Raw genomic sequence first — 27607 nt, forward strand, 5'->3', positions numbered from 1 at the left:
GTGATATTAATCACAAAATGATGCCTGTAGGAAATACAAATTAAATCAACATGGTCATTTAATGAGTCTTCAGATTACAATACCTAACAAACTCTCCAAAATACCTCAATTAAAATAACTGAGGAAGATTAAACTAGCGACTGCTGATTTACTGATTGATGAACAGGCAGCTATATTCAAGCTTTACATTCAAGCAATATTAACCCTAAGCATTCTAACCCTAACCTATAATTCAAAAAGCTCTGAGAGCATTTTGCTAAATGAGCTCTCGGTATCCATCCATTTCAATGTTTGAGGCCAGTAACTCAAAATACAAGAGTGGAATATAAAGCCAAACTTGCAGAGATGTCCTTGTGTGAGTTTCAAATGGAGATACAGCAGAACACAGAGTCTGAGTCAGGCCTTCTTCACCATACTTTAATAATCATCAGTCTGTCTATACACCCCACTGAGAGAGAAGAGCAGATAGACAGGCACAGACTGTTAGAAACAAGACAGAGCGACAGGGAGACAAAAGGAGATGGGAGACAAGTGGGCGAAAAGAGAGTGGGATACCAAGAAAAAACTGGTGAGAAACAGGAAGAGTGTCATGGAGTGATGAAGAGGCCAACAGGCTGCTCATCTTTCAAGACAGCGTGAGAATTAGCTGCCATTTGATCAGAACATTTCCCTGAAGTTTAGCTTGTTAAAGGTAAAGTGAGATTTACGTGCTACTACAGGCACAACATGGAATGTAACAATAATTGTTTCCCACTTGTGTGTATAAGCATGTATATAAATAAATATACATTGATAAGAAAAGAAAAAAAAAAACATTTAAATACACTAACAATTAAAAAAAAGAAGAAAAAGAAATAGTAAATGACAGGAATTGAAATTTTTAGCTGGATGATTCCTGCTATAATATGCTATAAAAAGGCACTTTCTTGGCCAAGAGGAAAGGGCTGCATCTACTTCCCCTACAGCATTACAGTATTTGCTGACACTATGACTGCAGGATACTGTAAAAGCATTTGTGCCAAGGGTTGAAGGAGAGGATTACATTCACAGCATTGCAAAGCAAGAATTTTCTTGCCTTTAAGGGCTTCTCACCCCTACATCTGGCATGTTGATCCAGCAACAAGTCTGGCCATGATTTGAGCCCCAGCAGCGCTGCTAGAATATTCAGCCGTGTAGCTCTGACTGCTTTGGCGTTCGCAGTTTCCACTCCAGCTGGCTCAAAGCATTCTGGGATTTGTAGTAAAGATTATCCAGCTGGGCACATCATCACTCCCCGGTGGGAAGTCAGGATGTCTGGGCAGAACTATTCCCTCTCTTTCTCTAGCTCATCATAAAGAGCCAGCAGGGGCACAGGAAGCCAGAGTGCCCGCCTCTCGTCTACTTTACTATTCCACCCATTATTCCAGCAGTCATTAATAAAGCACCAAATTTTTATCAATCACAGAGCTGCTTTTCTTCCCTAGAGCTAGAGAGCTTACTGCAGAGGAAGTCAGACAAACAGCAGAATGAGGCAGAGAAAGGGAGAGGGTGAGGAAGAGAGAGAGGACAGCGGTGGTGAATCAGAACAGAGCCCTGCTAAAATGAAACCTGCTAAGCATACCAATTAGAGGCTCGACTCCTGTTTGAGACAGCTCGAATTGGCCCTTTGAAAGCATCACTTGTGCATGCTCAGCTGCTGAATTCATCGAAGTTGAACAGGAAATGCAGCCTGCCTTGACCTAGACGCATGTGAATACATGATGCATGTCAAATAAAAGTCCTCCCTGCCTTCTTTAAACATTTTCTTCCTCCACCTGCAAGGGATGCATGAGGATCACATGCAGTTCTGCCGATGTGGTTGATTTGGGGGGCCTTTTTTTTTTTTTTTTTTTTTTTTTTGAGAAGTGCAGTGTCCAGTAAGTCCCTTATCAGGCAGGACCTAGATCTTATTTTGCATTCACCCATCACTCCATTTAAAATAAGCAACTTCTGAGAAGAGTGTTCTCCTTAGGATACTCATACAACCATAGAGTACATAGCGTAACCTTAAGTTCAACTTCCACCCCACTTCCACCTTTTAAGTACAGGTATGTACACGCATGCACTTAAAGGATATTACCTTGCCTGGTCGTGGACTTTAGATTCTTTTCAGCAGGCGTTTCTTGGCAATTATATAATAATAATAATAATAATAATAATAAAAATAAATAAATAAATGAAAAACAAACTTACTTTACAGAGACCGAAGAACAATTAAAATGCATTAAGAAATACATGTTTTACAAGTTCTTAGAGGAATTTTGGTTACAGGAATCTTTTGCTCGTATATGCCGGCTAATAATGCACATGGCGTTCAAAAGTAATGGGCTGGCCTTAAAGTGCACTGCTTTTCTAGGATGACAACGAGTCTTTAAGTGTTAAAAAGTAGCACTTTTAGCACCTCAGTTACACAAGGTGATAGAAAAGGTGTCACCATTATGTTTCTATCGCATGCATCATGAAAAGAGGTGAACTAAAGCTAATTAACTGTCCTAGATACAGTCAAAAGCATGCTACTGAATTTAAGAAGCAATACAAAAAAAAAGATGAGTATGAGTAAATTATGGTTTTAATGTTTGGGTAAACTATGCCTTAAAGTACAATCTGTACTGCCATAGTGAGCAAACTCTACTCTGCATATTCATGAAAATTGCAATGCTGAAAAAAATACAGAAAATACTGATTCATCTCTCTCTCTGCAAATGTGACCTGTGCTGGCAAATTGAGTCACAATGAGAAATTTTTCAAAAATGATTTATTTTTATTTTCACATTTTCCTGTAAATGGCCTTCAGAATGATGTATGATTTGTTGAAATCGGATGAAAAATGACTGAGCTACACCCGTTTCTCACAATATATCATAATATATGAGAAAATTGTTCAAAAGAATGAAAACAAGGAAGCAGCCACTATCTGAACTGATGAGCGGATGAGAATGCAGGTTTTGGAAAATATAACGGGTTTCACACCTCAACATTAAAAATATCCTGCTATAAAAGTGAGTAAGAAGGTCAGGCCACATCACAGAAAATGTCATCCGGCCTGCTGAATTCCATTCTAAACGTCCAGTGGTAGTAGAACAGCTCAAGCAGGGTTCTGAACTTTCACAACACAACAGAGAAGAGAGATGCAATTTTCCTGTATTCACTGACATAGCACCATTTTAATATAGATCAGCCCTGATTACAAATGGAGCTTCTTGGGTGATGCATTCTTTCGTGGGTTATGCACACTAAAGCCAGAGGAGATATTGATATGCTGCTCGCTGCACTCCTCTCAAGAGGGGATGGAATGAGGTGTGTGTTTTCTCTCTACTAAACAGAGCAGATGAAATATGGAGGTGATTAGAGCAGTGATGAAATCGTTCTGCCCACCTATAGGTCTTCTACAAGAGAATTTCCATAGATATGATTACCTGGTGTTTATATGTGGTGTCCCAAACCACAGAAAGAGTTACTGATTGTTTTGCGTACTGACAGACATTAAGCCAAAGTCTGAAATTTAAAGATCAACTACTTAACTCTTAGCGAGGAGAGAGGAACACATCAATCACACTTAACACAAACACTCCTAAATGGCTTATTATGAACTTTCAAAATCGACACCTACCATAAAAATAAGTCATCAGATTGAAGACCAATACCTTGTCTGTAAACTAAACCTTTAAAAAAAAAAAAATCAAATAGGAAAAGAATGGGGAAGAATGGGGAAAAGAAAAAAAAAACTGCAAAAATAGAATAAAAATGGAAGTAAATCTCCAGAAGCGTAAAAACAGGCACAGAAAAACACATCTGCCACAAAACTGCTTTAGTCCATCTGAAGGAAGACCTGAATCTTCATAAAAAAAGAAAACTGTCTGCAGTAAGCAAACTTCATCTTCCATAAACTTCTGCTAGAGACAGCGCAAGTAGAGATTTGACGTACTGACTGTGACCCTTCGAAGAAAAGTTTCTGGACCGCAAACTTGATCTCCCAGCATCTCTCAGGTGTGAACTCATTCTAGATTGTTTTTACTAGCTGTGAAAGCTCCATGCTGAAATACAGATCTGGGGGAAGTGGTGGACGCAACAGCAATAAAATTGATATCCTGCACAGATTCAAATACAAACATTTACGCAAATCATCTTTCTACAGAGGTGAAAGCAGAAGGCCAGGGAATTCAGCCCACTCAGTCATCAGTATTCAGCATACAAAATGGAAACGGCAAAGCACCCAAAGCAATCGAAGGTTCATTTTAAAAGCACCTGTTAATATCAAAGTCATTTTTTACCAAGATAAAAGATTAATCTGTAGTTTCTTTAATAGAGAGAACGCTAATGCACTTGGAGAGAAGAACATCCCTTCATGTGGCTAATGTGTTTTATATTGCGTTTAAATGGTCTGGCGGTGCACTTGTTTTTTAAACGGCTAAATATAAAGCCATCATGGACCATGATAATCAATCAAGTGGCATTTGAAACAGAGTGATGATCTTGCTCCTATCCAACCAATTACCCCCCCAAAAAAAAGAGACTAATATTTGCAAGTGCCAATTCTATCTCAGTCTAATAAAGTCTAATAAAGAGTTATAAGCTCAATCATGATGACAGAGGACAAAAACATTCTTAGATCGACAACTCAAATTCAAGTTTTCTGATAAAATATCATGTGCCTTATATGTCTCCACACAAACTATTGGATATAGCGCACATTTATCTGGGTCTAACCTTCAAACATTGTTATATGCTTGAACTGTTTTGATGCTAGAGAGAGTGTGGCCAGCTGGTTTAGCCAAGGCCAAAGATCAAGAAGGCCAAACTACGTGAGTTGGCCATCCGAGGGGCATGTGACTGCAATGGAGGATAGTCCATAAGACATTGAGCAATGAGATGTTCGGTTTGTAGCCCTTAAAACACTTAATTTAGATTTTCGTTTTATTTCATTTATCTCGAGATGTTTTAAGTTTAAATTCAGCTCAGTGAAGCACTTTAAGCACCAACAGTTTTTCAGTAAGTTACCTTTCTTGTAGATTTGTGCTTCAAATAAAGAACTTTATGTTGACCAGAATGTACGTGTATATATATATATATATATGCCCTGATGTGCATCACTGAGGCAACTGAATAGCCACAGCATGACACAGCAAAAGCCACCAAAATGCCGCCAAATAAAGGCAACCACTTCCTTAACAGTTACTGATAGGACTGCCTGCTCCAAAGCATATTTACAAGCACCTATTTCACACAGTTTATACTGAGACCATTAAACGGTTTTCTAATTTCACCGAATTACAAATGCTTCACTGAAATTTAGCGCTGTGATATTTTTACTGAATTTCATTTGACTAAATGTAACATTATGGATGAATTCAGGTTGAAAAAAGGATTCAGACCTGACAGACAGATCAGATTCAGGTTGTTCAGGTAAACTGGATTACGCCTACACACTACAATTGTTAAATGGTGCCATGGAACTGGACTGAGATCAAAACAATATCCAAGGCACTGCAAGGCTTTTTGTTCTTGAGCCATGCAACTATTTATTTGGCCTTTTTGGTCACTGTCCTGCTTAAAAGATAAACTTTCTTCCAAGTCTTTTACAGGAGACTGAAAGAGTTTTTGTTTTCACATCAGAGCTGATGGACTTTTTCTAGTCCTTTTTCTATGTCTGGCTGGTTTGATGTTGCATCAACTTTCACACAACTGAACCAACAGTGCACACTGGGATCCTCGAATAGAGTTTTGAACTGAGAAGTTTTGATTTGTTTCTCTCTCTTACACTACCTTTAGTTTTTTCACAGCAATCCTTGATATTCACAGGATTCTCCATGACCTCTGAGATCACAGAATAAGGATTTTTTTTTAAAGATTTCCGATTCAGACCAATTTGCTAAAGAATCACAAACTGATTTGTGAACCATTCTAACTAATTCACTAAAGATAAATGACAGCAATTTATTCACAAACCAAACATTATGACTTACCTTATGGCTTTTCCAACTGTGCAAATTTAGAGCTGCTACAACATAGGAAATGAATACTTAAAAATAGCACATTTTAGGAACATTTCCTAAAAAAATTAAATACATAACACTGAGAAAAACATTTGTAATTGAGTAAAATGAGAAAACTGGCTAAAGGTCTTAATACCTCTGAACGAATAATTCTGCAAGGCAATTCATACTTCATGTCTAAAATATGATTTAATAACCCAGTTCAAACAAACATTGCAAACACTTCTAATAGTCCACCGTTATGCCACAAAACCAGGAGTCTCGACCAGGCTAGTGGGCATCATGTAAGGTACCAACCCTTGAAGTGAATTTGTTGGAACGCGTCTTGATTTTTTTTTTGCTCTTCTACTGTACAGAAGGAAATTTACAGGCCTGTCACCATTAAGCAGCCAGAGGCCAGACCTGGGATTAATCCAACCTGTGGTGGTGCCTATGGATCACCATAAATCTTCCCTGATTGAATGTAAATTGGAAAACTATGTATGTCGGTATACATCACTGGCATAAAGCATGTGCTGCCGCCCGCAGGTCTGCCTCGCTAAAATATGCAAACCTAGTGTTGTGCAATCGTGTCCATGTGTGCCTGTTCCATGCCTTAATGTGCATGCATGTAGGGCACAATATTTATTGACAGTGTGGTGGCTTACACATTTGCATCATAAATCTCAATTACACTGCATTATTTGCTCAGCACAGTGCTCAGATGAAATCGTCAGAAGTTGCCCCTGCAGAATCTGCTCGTAAATTCTTAATAAACTGCAGTGCAGACCTTTGTGTGGCAATGACCTAAATCCTGCATTCTCCTCATCTATGCACTACACTCATTTCTTTAAAACTTAATCAAGCTCTGTTACAGCCAATTAACTGATTAATAAACCTGTCCAAACATTTCAGCCAGCACTCTACAACAATCCAAAAACATCTTCATACAACAGCTAGATGTTATGCGATGGATTCAGAAGGCCTGATTCTCAGACAAGACGCACCATGCACTGATTTTTAAAAGGCCTCTCTGTACTCATCAACGATCACCCACGCCATCCGCTTGGGTACAGCTGTCTTGTTTGCATCCTTGGTAGGCCTCCACATGCAGAGGAGTATGCTTTGTCATATCCTCATTTTGATTAGTTAGGTTTAAGTAGTCAAGCTGGCTGCTTAGATGCATTTCTGCCGGCTGAAAGAGTTATGCAATACAAAGCATGCTTTGATCGTGTTTTTTTTTTTTTTTTCTTTCCAAACCTTATTTCCCCCACACTGCATCATCTTATCTGTACCAGGTTTCTAAAGAATGCTTTTTTTGGCATATTCAACTTTCACTGATATTTTTGGCCTATCAACACATGGCGGCTCTGTTGTGATGTCTGTTGGCAATCTCAGATGTAACAAAAGTACATGACATGACAAACTAGATGAGCAGTCAGGAGTGATGCTATAGCCCACTGCTGTGTATTCTGTGGCAGGGCTTTGATATGACAAAGAGAGCAAGGAGGACAGGGAGTAGGGGGAGGAGTGCCATTATTATTTGCTTTCCATCCCTCCGCAGGCTCCTCTGAATCTGATGATTCATCCTTCTGTATAAGGAACTGCTTCCCTTTGTTCATTTTTCGGCAGTTAGCCTCTGGCAGCCTCATCTACACCAAGAAGGTATGAGGAGTAGTCTAAATATAGTTTGGCATATATATATATATATATATATACACCAAGAAGGTATATATATATATATATATATATTATATGCATATATATATATATATATATATATATAGAAAAATAAAGCTGCCACCTGGTAATTACACTGCTAATTAAAGACGAATCACACTTAATGGATTTAGGTCTCACTTGGGGCTTTCCATCCCTCATTTCTTTCACTTTTTCTTTACCTACTGCCCTCAATTCCTCTATTTGTAGGGAGGACAAGAGAAGGGGGAACATTCAGGACTGAGCTGAACTGGGCTAGGCTGAATGTCTGGAGTTGCTCACACCTGTTTAAAAGCAGAGGTCGCACTCTGACAGATGCATTTCTTCCCACAACCAATGCACTTGTTAATAATGCACACAGCAATCCCTACTTACACTCACACAGCATACAAAATTAATTTAGCCAAGCGCTGTCTGTTTTTGAGAGAGCTTATTTCACAAATATGTTATAAAAAGCTAAATTGAGAATTAATAATTGTAATAGTTTAATCACTATTGTTAAATTATATATTCAAATATTAAAATACCACATTATATAATAAAAACTGTTAAAAACTATGTATTAGTAGTGGCAGCAGCAGCAGTAATAATTTTTTTTTTCTAATTACAATATTAAATTAAATGATTTAATTGATTTAAATTAACTTTCAAAAAAAAAAAAAAAAAAATCAACAACACACAAAACAATAAGAAAATACAAAAAAAAAAAAAAGTAAATTATGACCAGCGAGTTCTCATCACACCTGACATTGGCACATGTGGCAAAGGTAATTTTAAATGCGTGCAAACCAATACCATTTCTCTACAAATTGGTAGGTTCAGTAAAATGGACACCGTTTACAAAACAATGCATTTTCATTTGTGTGTCAGTGTGAGCAGATAAGCAAACATCCACAGACACACGCACAAGCACCTGCACAGTACCCATCTGTTTTCTGCAGGGGATGTCATTGTATTCACGGCACTGAATAAGCAACATCAAAGACATGGCAGGACGTGGCTGTCTATGAAAGCTCTCACAGTCTCTGAACTGGACATTTAGTATTCCTCTCCAATTGGGTCAGTGCAGGCAGGATTACTACAGACTTGAAAATAGGGATGGGCGATATGGGCTTAAAAATGTATCACGATAATTTCTGATATTTACTGCGATAACGATATCAATGACGATAATTTAGGGAATCCTGTTTTTTTTTAGAGAAAAGTATTATCTTTCCTAGTTTTTACCCAAAATAGGGTGTTGTGAGCAGTACACACACGACTATTTATTTCATACTGGAAGCCGGAGGGCGCCCTTGCGAAGAAACTCCACATATGCACAGTAGAAGTAATGCTCCAGGAAATCACTGATATGGACAGAGGTATCCAGTGATCGCTGTAGCTGAATAAAACACAGATAGAGAAATATTGACTGAGGAAACGCCTCCGGTTACTATCGTAACCTCGGTTCCCTGAGAGGCGGGAACGAGACATTACGTCAGCTAAGACGTATATGGGAACTCCTCCCTTCTCCACTTTCGCTGAAATCTTATGGGCTAACGCCAGCTGGGGACAGCTGGCCAATTGACGCGAAGCATGCAAATACTGACACGTCACCGGCAGTATAAAATGCATGGGCGCGAAAATTACGTCAGAATCACGACTGAACGCTAGCACAGCTGATCAAACAGCAACCACGGCGGCTAACGTAATGTCTCGTTCCCGCCTCTCAGGGAACCGAGGTTACGATAGTAACCGGAGGCGTTCCCTATCAAGGCGGTAACTCAACATTACGTCAGCTAAGACGTATATGGGAACCGTATTAAATCCCGCCGTGAGAGCAGTGAAGATAAGCCCTGAACGGGGTCAATCACACCCACACATAAGCGAGACAGTTCCAGCCAATAGCCGCGTCGCTAAGAGTACTCGCATCTGATAGGCGGAACTAGACCAATGAAACATCTGCTCCGACCCTAACAAAATTTGCATATCTTCATGCAATGACCATGAAGGCTGCACTGACTAGGGCAGACACAACACAATGAGCACTCAAGCATGAGAGTTAAACACAGAGTCGACAGCGTTTGCGGTGACAACTGCATAATCTTATAAACCATAACACAGAGTTAGCAGCTGTGGTAACTACAGTATAGCTGGTTATGACAGTTCACAACATATGAATGAAACTTAACTCACCGAAAGTACATGTGACGCTACAGAGGGTACATCCAGCTTGTAAAACCTGGCGAATGTGTTCTGGGAAGACCAGCCAGCAGCAAGACATAAATCCTGGATAGACATACCTCTAGCCCAGGCCCATGAGGAAGCAATTGCCCTCACGGAATGAGCTTTGATGTTGAGGGGACAATCTTTCCCCTGGCATTCGTAAGCCAACGTAATAGTGTCCACAATCCAGTGAGAAAGTCTCTGTTTTGAAACAGCACGTCCCTTATTACATCCACCAAAGCACACGAACAGCTGGTCCGACTGACGAAAGGCGGCCGAGCGATCCACATATGTCCGCAAAGCCCTAACAGGGCAGACAGTGCTCTGAGCATCAGCGTCACGCGAGGCTGGCGGCTCAGCAGATAAGGCGGGCAGGGAAACAACCTGTGCTCTGAACGGTGTATTGAGTGACTTCGGCACGTAACCTGGTCTCGGCCGGAGAGTGACATTACAGTCGCCAGGTCCGAAACATATGCAATCGTCGTTCACCGAAAACGCGTGTAGGTCTCCAATGCGCTTCGCCGAGGCGAGAGCAAGAAGCAAGGCCGTCTTCAGGGAAAGCTCTTTAACCGCAATCGAAGCTAAGGGCTCGAACGGTGGTAGAGATAGAGCCCTCAAAACTAGAGCTAGGTCCCCACGGCGGTACGGAGGGCGGCCGTGAAGGACACAATCTCCTCGCTCCCCTGAGAAAACTGATAACTAGAGCGTGCTTACCGATTGATTGCCCGTCAACCGTGGAACGAAAAGCAGCAATAGCGGCCACATACACCTTCAGCGTGGATGGCAAACTTCCGCAATCCAATCTGTGCTGTAGAAAGCGCAAAACATCCGACACGGAACAGGTCCCCTGGTCAATACCAATGTCCTGACACCATTTTGTGAAAACTCCCCATTTCAGAGCGTACAGGCGCCTGGTAGACGGCGCGCGCGCCTCCGTAAGTGTGCTCAGCACTCGTGAATGCAGAGCGTCCCGCTCATTTAGGGTCCCCGCAGCGGCCACATATGAAGGTTCCACAGCCCGGGGCTGGGGTGCCATATCGTGCCGTTCGCCTGAGACAGCAGGTCCTTTCTGAGGGGAATTTGCCATGGGGGAGCCACCACTAACTCTCTCAGGTCCGCTAACCAGGGCTGATTTGGCCAGTTCGGGGCCACGAGTATAACTGACGCTCTCTCCTTCCTGATTTTGCACAACACCATAGGCAGAATCTTCACCGGAGGGAACGCGTAAAGTCTGGCTTCCGGCCAACGCGATGTCAGAGCATCTCCCGGCAGCGGGGAGTGAGATAGCGAGAAGAACGCCTGACAGTGCGTGTTCTCGCTTGTGGCAAACAGATCCACTTCCGCCCTCCCGAATCGATCCCAAATCATTTGAACTGATCCTGGGTGAAGCCTCCACTCTCCTTGAGGAATCCCGTTCCTCGAAAGCATGTCTGCTCCACGGTTCAGGATACGGGGGATGTGCGCCGCATTTAAGGAGAGAAAGTGTCGGTCCGCCCACAACAGGAGACTCGCTGCCTGTTTGAAAAGAGCTCTGGAACGCACGCCGCCCTGGCGATTTATGTACGAGACCACAGACGTGTTGTCGGTTCGAATCAGTACATGTTGCCGCTCCAATTTCGACCGAAAGGCTTGTAGGGCTAAGGACACCCGCTTCCAATTCCAAACGGTTTATGTGCCACCTTCTCTGTGACTCCGACCACAGGCCTGAGGCAGGAAAGCCCAGGCATACTGCTCCCCAGCCTGCTGTCGACGCGTCCGTCGAGACCACGGTGCGCTGCGTCACTATACCAAAAGTAACTCCTGGGCTGAACATATCCGGGGTGCTCCACGGTCTCAGAGTGCTGACACAACTGTGAGTGACCGTAATGCGCTTGTGGCCCGAATACTACGCCCTCGGCGGAACTCGGGTCTTCAGCCAAAACTGTAGCGGCCGCATATGCAGCAGACCCAGATGGCACACTGAAGAAGCCGCCGCCATCAGTCCCAAAAGCCTCTGAAATTCCCTCAGTGAAACCGACCTGCCCGGTCTGAAACGACGCAGAGTCGATGAAATTGCCTCTATTCGCTCTTGAGAGAGATGAGCTCGCATCGCCATCGAGTCCAAACATACTCCCAGATATGTAATAGTCCGGCTCGGTAAAAAACACGCTCTTCTGCATATTCACACGCAGTCCCAGCGTATCCAAATGGCGAAGCAGTGTTTCCACGTGACTGATTAGCACATCCCTTGAGTGGGCTAAAATCAGCCAATCGTCCAGATAATTCAAGATGCGCATTCCGCTCGATCTGAGGGGAGAAAGCGCTGCGTCCACACACTTCGAAAATGTGCGGGGGGCGAGGGCGAGGCCGAATGGGAGCGCTGAATACTGATAAGCCGTGCCTTCTAAAGCAAACCTCAGGAAGCGCCTGTGGCGCGTCGCTATTTGAATATGGAAGTATGCGTCTTTTAGATCCACTGAGGCGAACCAGTCCCCGGGCCGTATCTGTGCCAAGATCTGTTTCAGCGTTGTCATTCTGAACGCGTGCTTGTGAAGTGCTCGGTTGATGGGTCTCAGGTCCAGAATCGGACGGAGTCCACCATCTTTCTTTGGCACCACAAAGTAGCGGCTGTAGAAGCCGCTTTCCTGCTCGTTCGGAGGGATGCGCTCTATCGCTCCTTTCTCGAGCAGACTGAGAACTTCCTGTCTCAGAACGGGAAGGTTTTTGGGCATAGTCAGTGACGGGACCACGCCATTGAAGCGGGGAGGTCTGCGTTTGAACTGAAGAGAATATCCGTGCTGAATAATTCCCAGTACCCACGGTGAAACGCCCGGGATAGCTCTCCACGCGTCCAGGAAGTGACACAGCGGACGCGTTAGCTCTACGGCCACCGGAACCACTGATGGTGTGTTTTGACCGGCGCCCCGTCCCTGCGAGGCTAGAACCACTGGCGGGAGGGGGGCTCGCGGTGGGCATTGTGTGGTGTTGGCACTCTCGCGCCCTCGAGAGGCCATTATAATCATGGGTTGTGGCTCTGCGCTGCTCTGAAACAGGGCGAGTGACACAGTGTTGGGTGCAAGAGGAAGAAAAAGCTCTTTTTGTGGACGGATACATGTTTTTATTGTGTAATTCACACAAACAGCATTTAAACCCACATAGCAATCGTCGCCCGTAGGAACATGGGGGACATGATGCTTTTGAACATGGCGCTTGGGGGCGGGGCCTCCAGCGCGCTCTCTCTTCCTCTTTAACGGCCCCGTCAGGAAGATGGCTTGGTAGCCGGGGAATGGCGCGCTGGCTCTCGCGCGGCGCGGGCTCCTCCTCTGACCCTGACGTTTCCTTCCAGGCCCTGACCACTGCTTGCTTCGGCCGAAACGAGCGTCCGGTTCGGGGCGGGGCGCCCACGGCGGGCTGTCTAGCCGGTCCCTGCGCCTGGCGAGGCGCAGAAGAAGAGCGGGACCTCGCAGATGGTGACTGGAGTGAGCGACGGGGCATCACGTGGCTCATCGCCTTGGCGCGCTTCTGCGTCTCGGAGAAACGCTCCGTGACCGACTCCACGGCGTCACCAAAGAGGCCGGAGGGAGTGACTGGAGCGTTTAACAGCGTCTTGCGGTCTGCATCCTTCAGGTCAGCTAGGGTAAGCCACAGGTGCCTGTTAAGGACGACCATGAACCCCATGGAACGGCCGATGGCTTGAGCAGAGCGCTTAGTAGCCATCAGCGCGAGATCAGTTGCCGCGCGCAGATCCCTGATGACGTCAGCGCCGACTGTGCCGCCGTCGAGGGATTGAAGCAGTTTCGCCTGGAACACCTGCAGTATAGCCATAGCGTGAAGAGCAGAAACTGCCTCCCCTGCAGCAGCATAGGCTTTGTCCGTCTGGTGGGCCGTGAATCTGCACGGCTTGGAAGGCAGGCTGCGGTCCAAAACCCAACGCAGAGGAAGACGGGCACAGGTGCGCGGCAACAGTCTCCTCGACGGGGGGCATGCGCACATACCCGTGGGCTTCCGCCCCGTCCACGTGTGCAAACATAGCCTGCGTGGCAGAGTGGGTGCGCGCCGATTGGGGTGCAGCCCACGACTTCACCACGTGCTCGTGCACGTCTGGGAAGAACGGGGTTCTTCTCCTCGGTGCGGCCTGGCGGCGGCTCGACTGGAGGAACCACGAGTCCAGCTTACTTTTCACAGGCTCGTCAGGTGCGTTCCAAGCGAGGTCCAGCTCCGTGACGGCCTTGCTGAGGACCCTGACGAGCTCCTCCTGGAGGTCTGCAGGGCCCTCTTGGTCGGGGGCGGTCCGACTGAGACCCCCAATCCTTTTCCGACGCCGAGAGCGACATGGAGTCGTCTTCCTCGCCAGCTTCTTCGAAGGCGACGAAGTTCGCGACGGCGTTGGGGGGGCGGAAGCTAACTTCCGCGAAGTTGACGTCGTCGAACTCGACCTCGGGCGGGGGAGGGCCCACCCGCAGGCTCGCTGGCGGTAGTGGACCTCATCCCTGCTGTTGCCCGAGCCACTTCTCTCCTGGCTCTGAGGGCGCGCACTGGCAGCTCGGCGCAGTGGGCGCACGTGTCGTCCGTGAGTGCCGCCTCCGCGTGGGCGAGGCCTAGGCAGGTGACACAGAACTGGTGAAGGTCGGGCGGGTCAATGGGACCCGTGCAAATCTGGCATGTAGCAGCCATCGGATGCGGAGAGGAAAAAAACGGGTGAGTAGTCCTCTAATGCAACTTCTACGATGACTTAGAAAAGACTTCTAGCGTGAAGAAAGAGATTCTGACGTAATTTTCGCGCCCATGCATTTTATACTGCCGGTGACGTGTCAGTATTTGCATGCTTCGCGTCAATTGGCCAGCTGTCCCCAGCTGGCGTTAGCCCATAAGATTTCAGCGAAAGTGGAGAAGGGAGGAGTTCCCATATACGTCTTAGCTGACGTAATGTTGAGTTACCGCCTTGATAGGGAACCTGAAGACAATAAACACGCGATTGCACAAAATACATGGTCTGTGTTCTTCAAGCAATCTTGGGTATTTTCATAAGAATAAAGTATATTTATAATGCAATGGTAATCGACATAGCCTTTATAACTGTATATAATGCTATAAAATAGTATGATTTCTGCCTTATTCTGTGATACGAAACCACATCTGATCTCAAAAATAAGTTATTTTGAAACCTGTTATGAAGTTAATATGGAGAAAAAGCACGTCAATAAATAATATCTTTGTTGGACAACAGGTTTGTAAACGACTAATACACATGTAAAACTGTATTGCACACGTGCTACTGTAGTACATTTACTCAAGGCTCAGACCGATTTTTGTCGCACTGTACAGTGTTATCCAAACCTGTTCCAGATTGTAGGAGGAGCTGCTCAATTTCACGTCCGCATTCCTTCACATCACTCCACACAGCCGCACACAGAAATGTGTCATCAACTAGACTTTATCGTTATTATCGTGGGAAGACTAATTTTTATCGTGGGGAGAATTTTTACCGGTATATCGCAAACGATAAGATATCGCCCATCCCTACTTGAAAAATGGAGCTGCTTCACATCGGATCAAAGTGCAATCTAAATAAAATATCAAAAAGTGCAAAGCTTCGGTTTGCATGAAGGCTGATTATTATTATAAGTTTATGTTAAAGGAATCTTTTTGAAAGTATACTGCAGATGTTCACAGGCATGGCTAATTAACAGCCATAACCATGCAGCAAATAGGATAGGCACGGCTATCTTTACATTCCCTCCCTGGGTGCTGCACTGTGCTGCATGTGCAAAACGTGCTTGCAAATGCATGAACTTAAGAAATTAACATCTAGCATGACCCCGAGCTTCACAAGTTCTTGCTGCTAACCCTTTAGCTTAATGTAGTTCAAAGTGGAAAGTAGTTCTCGTAGTTCTTAAACACACACTACGAGTGCTACTGACACATCAAACTGGTAGTCTGCATGCTGCATGGTGATATTAGCACAGCGTGACACACTCTTTTAATTAAATGACAAACTGAGAGGAGAGGCCTTCATGGAGGGATGAGTGATGGGTGATGATTCTTCCATGCAAAACCCCCTTCTGGAGCTCACAATATCTCATTCAACAGCGCTATTGAGAAGACAAGAAAAATCTGAAAGAACCCTTGCAGCACATACACTGGTTTGATGTTTACTGGGAATGTTCCATATTATTTTCACGAAGCCTGTGAACCTGTCATTGTCACTCAGCTTCAAGAATAAGAGCAGCTTTCCAGGAAAATAAGTGTCAGACTATGGGGATTGGATTTACGGACCCATAGTGCTGTCTTTTGCATCAGGGTCTCTGTCGCAATTTTCATAAGGTGCTGGGAAAAAGGCAGGGATAGGAGTTGGCTGAGAGATAAATCATGCACCCTTGCGTTTCACTGGAGTGCTTCATAAGGATTAAGATCTTTAAATGAAACACAAGTGCATGGATGACGTTTTTTTTCCTCTAAAACAGACTTTTGAGTTCAACTTACTTGATCCGCAATAGCACGGCCCAGCTTGTCCATTCTTGATCCGGCTTCGGCAATCTTCTTTGCAGCACTAATCACATCAGAGGTGTTTTTGAGTGGTCCTTTCCCCCTGGGGGAGAAAAACATAGCAGTTTCATTCACAGTTACGGTTCTGTGTGCAGTCTCATGTGACTTGCTATTGGATATGTGTGAGCATGGATGATACATGTCAAGATGTCAACACATTCAACAGATAAGAATGGCTGGTCACACTGACAAGGCTGATGAAAAAACAGACTCTTGTTTTACAGCCTCACACTCACAGGAACACAGCGCAGTGTGAACAGGGCTTTTTGGGCAAGACGAGATAAATTTGCTTCCAATTGATTAATCTCATTAAGGAGGAACATCCCTCTACAACACGCTTCCATTCACTAGTAGCTTGAAGACTTTACGGGGGGTACGGATGAATGAGATACGCATAGACAGACAGATGGCATGAGCTAGCAGCAGCTCCCACCCACTTCTGTGATATGTGGTCAGCTTCCTGGGGTCACTGCCACTTCAGTTCATTTAATAGTTCTTGCCTCATCCATCCCAGCTTCCCATCTCAGCCCACCCCCCGCAGCTCCCCGGTTACGATCCAGCCAGTCATTTGCCAGTTCTGTGTGCCCACAAGGGACTGCGGGGCACAGTTGGCAAGTGGCACAACCTGGATTCAAAGCTGCTCTCTTCAGGCTAAACTGAACAATCCAACCCACAACAGATGGAATTTTGTGTTTTTTTGCTCTTCCTCTACTCTCACCCCTCCCTATTACTCTCTGTCTTTCTGTACCGTTCAGACAGGGTCCTCCTGGCAGCACTGCATCCATCAAAACAGTCGCAGGAATTCACTAGAGGCACTGTCTCAAAAAGAAAATGCACCCCACAAAGAGCAACCAACACTTCTATCATTCTGAAACACAAAGGACGGGTTATTTTGATGTCACTTTGGTGGTGGGCCACACGTAACCTGCCCTAGGTGAGAGTGTGGCCACTACAAGGTGACTGTCATGTGTGTGTATGCCCATAAATTAGCCACTGATATTGGTTCTAGATGGGGGTAGTGCAATTTTGTGTGTGTCAATATAACTGCTCAAGCACTGGACCACAGCATGCACAGACAGGTGGCTCCAAAATATGTGACACGAATCCCGGCGACGCATGCTTTATTCATGAGCAGAAAGGCACATGAGCAAAATCAGTGGGAAGCCGCTTCTCTGCAGATATTGAGGCCGGATAAAGTCTCCAGAAATCAATTCCTACTTTACAGTATTAACCTTCATGGGACTGTGTACCCATTCAAGGTCGAGGGGCAATCATTTTGGGCGTGGACTGTATTAACTTGCCGAGACCTTCACTCAGCACAAATCTGCAGGTGACACATCAGCACCAATTGCCATTTTTCATGCAAATCCACCAAATCTGTGCAAACACACTGACAGATGTACTGCAGTCCTGTTGCTTTTACTTTTTACAATGACAGATTTCTGGGGGCCTTCAACAAGAGGTATGAGTGTCACCTTCAACAGAAATAATATCTTTTTCAAGCCTATAACACAAAACAGCCAACAGACATCATGTTTAGGGCACAAAATAAAACAGTTGGTGAACATTTTAAATATATGATTTTAATGAATTATAACACTTGATTAGTTAAGCCTGTGTGTTGTGGCACAGGAAACCTTTGTGAACTAAAATATAAACACCTGTTCATTTAGCTCCATTCCGTTTTGTTCCAATATGTGTGTGGGGTCTTGTTTCTGGTGGGGACTTAAACCTGAATGCACACAGACTCATGGGAACTTGTGTCACCGTGGGGACCTAAGACAAGTCAAGTCGCCTTTATTTGTATAGCGCTTTATACAATACAGATTGAGACAAAGCAGCTTTACAGTGTTAACCAGGAAAAACATGCTGATAATGCAAGAGCACAATAGAAAACAGTCAGTTTATCAGTTAAATTGAGGTCGCCATGGGGAAACAAGCTTATAAATCAGAATAATTCGTTTTTTTTTTTAAAATGTAAAAACACAGAACGTTTTCTGTGAGGGGTAGGTTTAGGGGTAGGGTTAGGGTATGGGGATAGAAAACACTGTTTAGACGGTATAAAAACCATTACGCCTATGGAGAGTCCCCACAAGGATAGCAAAACCAGACGTGTGTGTGTTTTCCCCATGTATATATATTTTTTTATATATATTAATAGTAATACAAGTGTTATGCAGGTTTAAATATATATAGCAATGTAAGTGTACACATAAGTGTTTTTTTTTTTTTTTTTTTTTTTTTTTTTTTTTTTTAAGAAATCTCAATTTTGGTGGACAAATATTTGACAAATCAGTATTCAAGTGTTCACTGCACTGGGGAGGAATGGAGACTTGTTCCTGAACAGGAGGAAGCAGCAAACAAAGCTTTTTTTCCCCTATTCTTGAGATAGGGCTGAGTGACAGCCATCCTACAGTCATTACTATGTGTGCAATATTGGCAAACGGTGTCCTCAGCATGATCCACTTTAAAAAGGGGTCCTGGTTAGCATAAGCAGGGAGAAGCAATAGACCAAGACATTTTCTATCTCTGTCTCTCTCTCTCTCTCACACACACACACACACACACACACACACACACACACAGAGTGTCCTCTGGGAGAGCAGATGGCAGTCACTCTCAGGTGAGCGGCCTATGAATGTTTTGTCACACCTAAAACGGCCCTTTCCTTGATTCTGTCAGCATACAGGGGAGGAATTCAGGTGACCTTTTCTTGTAATAGCAGCTCCTGCCCTTTGTTGTTTTTAAATTAAATCAAGAGGTTAAAAGATTTATTTCCCTTTCAAACCCTTTCTTTTGGGATCACGCATGATGGAATGACAATGAAGCAGGCAAATGAGGCAAGTAAAAAGCCCACCAAAAAATAAATAAATCCACAGCTCATTTGCTTCCACTGAGAAGGGAAAAAGGTTCCACGTGATAGAACCGAGTGCTTGTATCAGTTAATATTTGACCATACTAATTGATGGCCGATTTATGTTAAAAAATTCACCAGTCTCTCTTTCAATATTGGAAAAGATTTCCCTCTAAAAAGGCTTGTGCACATTTCATTGCCAATGCAAACTGCCATACAAACCAATCTAAAGCTGGAGCACTGAGCCGGGACGCAGTGAAATCGGAGCAGTAGTGCATGGCCAAAGAGGTCTATTGAGTTGAGTCTAAAAGAGATGTGTGTGTTTGTGTGGTCTTTGACAGGCATTTGAGCAGGGAAGAGAGTGATTTACACTCACCTGGTGAAGTCTGTCATCTCCATCATAATCATGCACATTTGCTTGGCCAAAACGATGATGTCATTTCCGCTGTCATCCCACTTGGATACCTCGGCGTCCAGCTTGCTCTTCTCCTCCTGGAAAACTTTTGACCTGCTCGGCAATCTTCGCCTTCTGCTCCTGGGGTAGCTGAGCCATGATGGCCTGCCAATTCCAGAGAGAAGCTCATATATAACAAACCGTACATAAATCTGCTCACGATATGCTAATCTATGACTGTTAATGAGGAAAAGAGACGACAGGATTTGCAATTGAAAAAGAAAATTGAAGTTCTATCCCTTTTCCCGCTTCTTTCTTTGCTTCTCTCTTGCACCTTCCTTTGTCCTTCTCTCAGTCTCTTTCTCTCTCTCATTTCTTGCATGACCAGTCCGGGCCGGGCGAGCAGGAGAGATTTTACAGCTTTGGCTGGTGGCGTATGGGCTATGAAACATTCCTCTAATTCTGTAAAAGGTTCACAACCTTTCAGAACTTTGCTGAGCAATGCTTTCTGCAGCCTCAATAGCCCTACACAACTCAAATGAGGAGGCCAGTGGAATATGTGAAACTGCAGTCAGCACATCAAAGATCAACAGAAAAAGATTTATTTTCTCTCTCTCTGTTCAAATGTTTTGGGGCAGCACAACTTTAATACGAATAATAAGAATTTCAACATTAAAAAGAACCATTCTTGAGCACCAAATCAGAATATTACAATCATTTCTGAATGACTGGAGTAATTGCTTCTGAATATTCAGCTTTGGCATCATAGGAATAAAATTACATTTTAAAAAAATATAAAAATAGAAATGCTGTTTTTTTATTATGTAATAATATTTTACAATTTTTCTGTCACACCTGGTTAGGACATGCTCAAAGTCTGAAAAAAAAAAAAAAAAAAAAAAAAAAAAAAAAAAAAAAACAAAAAAAAAGAAAGAAAAAAAAAAAAAACAAACTAATTGAGATAAACCTTTCTTGCAATTTCTCACCAAGAATGAAATTTTTTGGCCTCATAAACTGAATTTTCTATTTGAAGTTGGAGCACCGGCACACATTAGTGCATTAGCTGAGTGACTGGGATACCCACTGGAGCTGGGAACTAAATCAAAAGCCTCTGGGGGGGGGGGGGGGGGGGGGGGGGGGGGGGGGGTGGGACAGGAGGCTGGACAGTGATAACAGACTTATATAATCACATTCTAACTCAAGCAAAACCTCCACTGCCCCGTTTTCTACAGCTCTCTAACAAAAATACTACTCGCTTCCCCATCAACAAGTTTCAATGGAAAACGTAAGTCTTCTGCAGTGCTTTTATCTTTAACAAGAGCTTTCTGTTCAAGTCTTGAGCTCTTAAGGTCTCATGCCATCCCCTAGATGATTACAGATATTATTTTTTATTCGTACGAAATATTTTTTTCGTAATGTTTTTAGTTTTCATCAACATGCCCACATTACCATGAAAAAGGAGGGTGAGAGATCTGTAATTATATTCGTGCGAGCATGGGCAACAAAGAATATGCGATGGGCACAACGGATGTAAATATGAATAGATGACAGCCTTACACGACCAGGAACAATTCTTACTGACAAAAAAAGAAAATGCTAATTTTTAAAATGCATTCATAAAAAAAAAATCATAATAATTTGGGCCACATACTGCTTTCCATTAGTGCTGTCACACAAATTATCAGGAACTCAGAAGCAGTGCTCACAGAAAAAGCCAGCACTCTTACTAACAAGATCCCCAAACAGAACTTGGTTCCCTTTACCTCACTCACAACACTGATTTTAAAAAGGAAAACAGGATGCCAATCATCTGCAGTGTCTGCCTTCACCACAGCTGTAGCATAGAGAATATGTTCAAAGTAATAAAATAATTTAATATATATAGCTACATATATACACACACATATAATATATAATATATAATATATATATATATATATATATATATATATATATATATATATATATATATATATATATATATATATATATATTTATATTTATTTATTCACTGTTCCTTCCAGCTATGTAGGGATGAATTTTCATAAGCATTACCAAGGCAACAGAGGAGGATGTGAAGGGAGGGGGTGGGAGAGAGAGAGGAGGAATGGAGGTAGAGAGGGAGCGAGGTTTGATGTCTGTTTCGCTGGTGGCTACATCAGGAGTGCGACTGACATGAAATCAGTACAGAATCTTAAAAACACTGATTCAGAGTTCCTGTGCTATTGGAGCTAAACAGTGAAGCAAAGGTGGATTTGGCCGTGATGCTGCAATTCTGATCTGTGAATAGAGCGTTTAGCATTTCCCAGCACTGTCTTCAACTCTTTAAATAGACTGCGCTAAAGTTTTATTATAGAAACACTGAATAAGATGGAAATTACTATGTCCCTGGACAGATTCCATATAAGCATCTACAAAGGAATCTAATTCTCTTGTAATTTTAGGATTGATTTTGACACCTTTCAACATTCCCTAATTGGCTCCATAAACTGGTAAGCCATGAAACCAAAGCTCTGATGTGAACTACAAAAGCCCCAACTCTCACCCGAGCGCTCTGTCCGGCGATGAGCTGATCATCTTCCGTCTGCACACTGGTCCTGCTACGATTATCAAAGTCTTCTGTCTCAAAGTCCGAGTCGTCCAGTTCCTCTGGGGTCTGTGGGGGAGAAGAAAAGCGTAGGGGTGGGGATAGATACAGAAAAGCATTAGCAAGCTCTTTCAACAACTCAAGTAACTTATGAACAGCAAAAGCTTCAGGCCCCAATATATATATAGTTCTATTTCATTGAGTTAAAAGGAGTACGAAATACCTTTGCAGTGGTAAACTCTTAACCAAAATCCTGATGCCATTCACACTACTGGAAGGCCATTTAGTAAGTAAATATGTGCTGCGCACTTTGCTATTCTTCTAGTCCATCGCTTAGGTAAGCAGTTTCAAACTACCAGAATGAACTCCACTCCTCTGAATTTGTTTTGGCCTGATTTTGTTTGAAATGACATCACACCACTTCATTCTATATTAAAGTATATTGGGGCCTTTATCAACAGTAGTTTTCCATGGGAAAGTAGAAATTTTAAATGCATATGTAAAATTAAGAAATGCTGCCCATTATGGTCTACTGGGTAATGCATGTGCTCTGATATATTTAGCCATGGTGCTCCACATTATTTCTCTAATACCTCGTTTTTTTTTTGGTAAATAAAATGGTAAAATACACAAAAATAAACTAAATGTTACATTTTCTAAATAATAGCGGTGATGCTACTCAATACTAGCAAGTTGTGGATGATTGCTTAAGTGAGGTTGCGTAAGTGATCCAAGCATATGTTGCTATGCTGTTGCTAGGTCCTTGTCTAATAATATTTCACTCCCTGGATAGGTCTGGGTACATCCTTCTATGCAACAAAAAGTGATGGAGATGATGCTTATCACTTGGACTTAAGTAACCCCAAAGTATGAGCATCGGTAAGAGTGACACTTTCTTTAGAAAGCACTCTATGCAAAACGCATACACACATACATACATACACACACACACACACCTATTCATTTTTAGAGTGAAAATGTAATGGTGGAAGGTTAAACAGTAAAACATCTTTACTTGCCTGCTGTAAAGAGAGACAGAATGATCTGGCACACCAGTGCAGTGGGTACATCACGTTTTCCCTGTACTGAACTAAACTAACTCTCTTGCTCTAATCCCTGCACTGAATGCCAAACATGCCTCTTATAACTATGCTGCTCTATTAGCATGCACTTGCGAGCAGAGGGACCTGTTTGCAGAGGGAAATGGTGGAGAATGGGGAGGGGTGAGGGGGGAAGAACCCTCACTGACAAGAAAATGCATTTCAGCTTGATAGGAGAAAGGACGAGATGTGAGAAGATACGGATGTATTATTTCACCACTGCTGCAAGCCGTGCTTATCTGACTGTCTGTACAATCCATTTATGAGGAGATTCTGACTGGTTCAAGATGCAGCTGCTCCAATAATAGACCCCTCAAGAATTCCAAAACTCTACCTGCCAGGGTTTGAAAACAAAAACAAAAAAAATCTAATCGGTTCACTCAGAGCAGAATCGATTTTAACGTTTCTGTTCCTGCGTTCCTTTGTATTATTATTGTTCCGAAACCGGTTTGCCTAGAAAAAATACTGGTTAATAACGTTATTTTTTAACTTTTTCTTTGCCTATAATAATAATAGTAGTAATAATAACAACAACAACAACAACAGCAGCCTAATAATAATAATAATAATAATAATAAAAGTACAGCATTTTCTACTAAAAAAAAACGAAAAAAAAAAAAAAAAAAAAAAAAAAAAACAGAAGAGATCTGGTATCTTAACATACTGTGCTTAGTCACAGCCAAAACAGCATCATCTTTTCTAGATTTTGGCCAAATTATGGGCTACTAAACAAGAAAAAAATCTGTTAATGCTTTAAAGACATTAAATAATTTTTTAAGATATTTACAAATGTTTGCTGCATTGTTAAAAAAAAAAAAGCTACTCAAATAAAATTGCTTTTGAGAGGAAAAAAAAAAAGTCGCATAGGTTCACGACGCATTTTTTTTATTATTAGGCTACAGATGCAACAGATTGTACAATGGAGCAGTGCAACTTTTTATGTTTCTTTAACTATTTTGAAAGGCTACAATGTTGCAAAATATGTTGTGTGCGCGTGAGGCGTCGGCACGATATCATAATGCTTAATTGGTTATACAGATAGAAGCAAAACAACATTCTAAACTCTCAAGATTTGCAAAATAAAACTGTAAAATAAAATAAAAAAAAACTGTAAAGCTTTCGCAAAATAAAGAAAACTATTTTCTGCTGTCCCGTTTTCTTTTCCGTGAACTTTGGATCGCATCACAATAAACCGAAACTCAGCACGTTTTTTCTTTCGTTTTGTAAATGTCAATGATTTAAGTGAAATACATTTTGTGTAGGCCAATATACAGTATGCTATTCCTTTTTATGTAAGCCTATAGTTTATTCTGTTTTCTTTCTCCGTTCACAAGTGCTGCAGGTGTGCGTGATCGATCGAATCCATCTTACACTATCCTTGGATAAGCTCTAATTTCAAATATTAAATCGAAAGATAAAACAATGTTAGTAACTGGTTGATGGCTATTTCAAATTTTTGATTCCCTTTGAAACTATAAAATTTGATTTAGTTTTGGTTTCTGTTTCCTGTCAAAATTTCATTTGTTTCCGGTTCAGAGCCAAACCAAACAAATTCAGTCAAAGTGTAGACGACGGTTAAGAAGTGCCCAGGCTCATTCCATAAACACGTTTTGCTGTAAATAGAGAATCAAACTGGAGAATAAAATGAATTTTAAGGTAACAGTGCTAAAATTTAAAATGACTACTCGTTACTAACAGGGTTGTGAAAATGCCTTCTAAATTCTTATTCCTGAATTAAAATCCAGAGAAGTAAAATAAAAACCAATTCAAATTCATTCACTGTAAGACTTTAGGACGGTGAATGACAGATGGACAAGAGAAGGACAGACAAACAGACACACTATCATTTAAAAGTTTGATGTCAATACTTATTTTTTAGTAAGAATTAAAACATTTCTATTTCCAATAAATCTAGTAATACTCTAGTGTAGATCTACCTTGTGATAGGAACTGCAGACAGCTCAAAAATATCTACCTAGCCATTCAAGAGAATGCATCACATCTATAAACTAGGGCAGTAGTGAGCAGGCATTTGAATAAACAGCCTGAGATGCCTGAAGCAGTGTAGGTAAGGTGAGGTACTTTTGCAAGCTACAGTAACCACTCAGCAGCTATGAGGATCTGTGCTACGGAAGGGCCATTAGTACCAGTAACATCCCCTCAACAGAGGAGTCGAGGGCTGCCTGCCTGTCAAATATTAGGTGACGGCCGGCCGGCGAGGACTACGAGTGCAGTACTTACCGAGGTTAAAGACTCTGTCCATCTTAAGTAGCGTAAGTCGCACACTTGTCTCTTCCGATCGAGGATTTCCTGTGTGGTGGAGAGGTTTGATGCCCACCGGGGCACAAGTGGTGGCTGATTGGCTAGCGCTCAAGCTCTGTCTAAAAGTATGAGTTTGACATGTCGTGCGTGTTGTGGGAATCAACTTGAAAGTTAAACATTAATGTATGAATTTTTCTTTCTTGCTATCTCAATGTCTGCAGGGTGTATTAAAAACTGTGCTCTCTAACAAACCCCTGCGATCACCAGACCTTTGGGGTGGCTTTCTTATCGGTTTTGGATGAGTCGTCTCAGAACAAGGGCCCTGAAGCGTTAAAAAATACTATACAGTTAGAAAGGAACAAAACAAGATAAAGATCACACCTCTCCTTTTTGACTCAAACGCATGAAGCAGTTCAACTTTGGGGACATGTTCGACACTAATGTTAAACCAACAAACAAACAAGTAAATCCTGCCTGCCAGAGGGCCTTTTGTTTTATACATTGAATCAATCTGGATAACTAGAGAAGGATGTCTGAAGTGGAAAATGAACGAGGCACTACAGTTCTCCTAGGATTTGGAAATAAAGGGGAAAATGCTAATTAAATTCCCTTTTCTAAAAAAAATCAATTACGTATTATAATGCAAATACAGTGTAATGGACCCCCCCCCCCATCTAATTTTGTGTTCATTCCAATTTAAAACCCTCTGTTATTAATGAACATTTCAGTACAAGTCAGAAAGTTTCATCTGCATCAAACAAGTCCATGTGAATCGTCTCGTTACTTGACGCTTGAAAAGAGAGGGTTGGTGGATGTATTCAAACAATGTATGCATGTACAAAGGCAGTCAAAAAAAAATATGATGCAATCCCAATTATCAATAGCAAATAATACTAACACGTGTATGTTGCCACACAATTTCCGGAGGCCTTTTAATTGAATGCTATTCCGGCTTCATTATCCGGGTCGTGTGACCGCACTCTTTGCTTTAACCAAAGGCGCTAATACATTCCAACACACTTCCTCATGAGCCAATTATTCAAATTCAGTGTACATTATCTTCGCAATTAATTGAAAACTCGTTAGTCTGGAACTACGAAAGATGATATTTGCCTCAATTAATGCCTTTAACCTAGTTGTTCCAGCGAAGTGGTGTTGAGGGTTTATACGTTTCCCCACACGGCAGGAGTGGACTGTTGTCTGCTCATTGTCAGACTGTTAGCTAACGCTTCACTGCAAGCTAGCAACCATCTGTCCAATGTTACAGTTCAGCTCAGGGAAAGACCATTAACCCTGAGACTACAGCTCCAGTAATAGTGCACATGGAGAGGGAAATCTGTTCAATTAGGTTATCACTTGCCCAAAACAAATTACTATTACTATTACCTTTCTAATAAGGCAGCACATATATGCACACCTGGCTTTTCAGGTTTTTTTTTTTTTTCCATCATATACACACATCAGTCTTAAGTGCTGTATTATTCTGAATTATATATAAATCCTCAGAGCAAACCACTAATTAAACCCTGCCCTCTTCTTTCTTCCCTCTAATTCCGAACAAGTTTTGATGTGCCTAATTGGAGTTCACCTCAATATTACAAGCTCTTATGAGGGGAAAAAATAGTGCACATGGAAGGTCATAAAATTCAGAGTGCGCTGGAAACCTGTGTGGGTGGCATAGTGAAAGTAATAAAAAACCCTTTAACTGCTATTTAAAAAAAAGATGAAATAAAATCAAAAAACAGGAATTTACTCACAATCATATCATTTCAAAATTTAACTCATTCTTCTGTGAAATACAAGAGAAGCTGACCTTTTCCAAACAATAATTCAGTCATAATATTTTGTTGTGCTTTTTTTTTTTTTGTAATAGTAATTAGCCCCCTTCTGTGGCATGGAAAACAACAGCTTACATGGTTTTTTGCATACTATCTAACTAGTGTTTCATGTGAGAAAGAAAATATTACAGTT

The 27607-nt window shown here is 42.3% G+C and overlaps 1 pseudogene; it reads right to left on the bottom strand.

The window, feature by feature from the left end:
- The window catches only part of LOC109048771, a 44323-nt pseudogene that overhangs the window by 3886 nt on the left and 12830 nt on the right, over positions 1–27607 (bottom strand).

Source organism: Cyprinus carpio, chromosome A14 (genome assembly GCF_018340385.1).
Source record: "Cyprinus carpio isolate SPL01 chromosome A14, ASM1834038v1, whole genome shotgun sequence".
In the NCBI taxonomy this organism is placed as follows: Eukaryota; Metazoa; Chordata; class Actinopteri; order Cypriniformes; family Cyprinidae; genus Cyprinus; species Cyprinus carpio.